Below are 1887 nucleotides of genomic sequence, written 5' to 3'. Positions count from 1 at the left end.
TGTAATGCCTGTCAGTATGTGTTTGCAGAATCTGTAGATATTGAGTTCGACCGTGCCCCAAAGAACTAACATTCTGCATCGGCAGTCAACATTTTGTACAAATGAAATGATCATACATCAGAGTTGACATTTTCTAGCTGTTTCTGCATTAGATGCATATACTGATATTCTGGAAGTGTTCCATGTAGGAGAACGGTTTGGCAATGCAATACTCGATGTATTGATCGGGTGATAGGGAGGTGGGCTAGGATATACCTCCCGTGCGGTCGAAGCGTCGCCGGAAACACAGAGACTGAAGCAAAACTCCTTGAAGACGGGAGTAGGCAATCCCTTAGCCATCACGTTAGCAAACTGTTGCATCGTTAGAACGTGCAGAACCCGAACACGGCCAAGTGCAACATGCTCATGAATGAAGTGAATATCGAGCTCAATATGCTTCATACGACGATGGTGCACCTGGTTAGCGGAGAGGTAGACCGTGCTGATGTTGTCACAGTAGACAAGTGTGGCCTTGTGATTATCACAAAGCAACTCATGGAGCAACTGATGAATCCAAGAGCATTCCGCCACGGCATTAGTGACGGCCTGATACTTTGCCTCAGTGCTGGAGCGGGAGATCGTGGGCTGTCGCTTCGATGACCAAGAGATCAATGAGGGCTCAAGGTAGACGCAATAATCGGACGTAGAGCGCCGGGTGTTGGGGCAGCATGCCCAGTCGGCGTCCGAGTAGACGATGAGGTCGGTGGAGGCGGAGGCCGTCAGGGTGAGACCCAAGGACAGTGCCACGTATGCAACAAAGAATATGCTTCACCAAGGTCCAATGGGAGTCACGCGGGGAGTGCATGTGGAGGCACACCTGCTGAACATCGTATTGCAGGTCCGGGCGGGTCAGCATCAGGTATTGTAAGGCACCAACAATGTAGCGATAAAACGCTGCATCGGACGCGGGAGACCCCTCCAGGGCAGAAACCTTTGCCTTTGTGTCGACATGAGTAGGTGTCAGCTTGCAGTTAAGCATACCGGCGCGCTCCAGAAGCTCGTGGGCGTACTTCTATTTATGCAGGAAGAAGCCGTCAGCCCGACGGACCACCTCGATGCCGAGGAAGTAGTGCAGAGGCCCCAAGTCCTTGAGGGTGAACTCATCACGAAGACGAGCCGTGAGCCGCTGAAGGAGCTCAGGGGCGGACGTCGTGAGGATGATGTCGTCGACATAGAGCAGCAGATATGCAGTGTCAGCGTCCTGATGATACATGAAGAGTGAGGCATCAGAGCGAGTGGACCCAAAGCTCAGAGACTACAGGAAGGCGGCGATACACTGGTACCAAGCCCGTGGCGCTTGCTTTAGCCCGTAAAGAGAACGGGAGAGCAAGCACACAAAGTTCGGATGCTCGGCATCGACGAAGCCAGTGGACTGCTCACAGAACACCTGCTCGGCAAGATGACCATGTAATAAGGCGTTGGAGACATCCAACTCGCGAGACCGCCAACTGAAGCACGGTGTGGATCGTGCCCGGTTTCACAACCGGAGCGAAGGTGTTGGTGAAGTCCACACCCGCACATTGCTAAAAGCCACGCATGCACCACCCACCGAGCCTTATAGCGCTCAAGAGAACCATCCGGGCGGGTCTTGTAGCGGAACACCTACTTGGCAGTGATGACATTGGCATGAGGGGGTTGCGAAACAAGATGCCGCGTGCGGTTGCGTTGCAAAGCGTCGAACTCCTCCTGCATCGCCGCGAGCCAGTGGGGATCCCGAAGAGCAGCGCAAGAGGGGGGGGGGGGGATGGGTGACGGCGTCGATGTCAAGGCAGCGCACACATACTTGTTGGAAGAGTAGCACGTGCTCGGTCGATTCACACCAACCCGAGCGCGGTTGTCACGCCGAGA

Source organism: Triticum aestivum, chromosome 4A (genome assembly GCF_018294505.1).
Source record: "Triticum aestivum cultivar Chinese Spring chromosome 4A, IWGSC CS RefSeq v2.1, whole genome shotgun sequence".
Lineage (NCBI taxonomy): Eukaryota > Viridiplantae > Streptophyta > Magnoliopsida > Poales > Poaceae > Triticum > Triticum aestivum.
Note: the sequence above shows the minus strand (reverse complement) of the source record.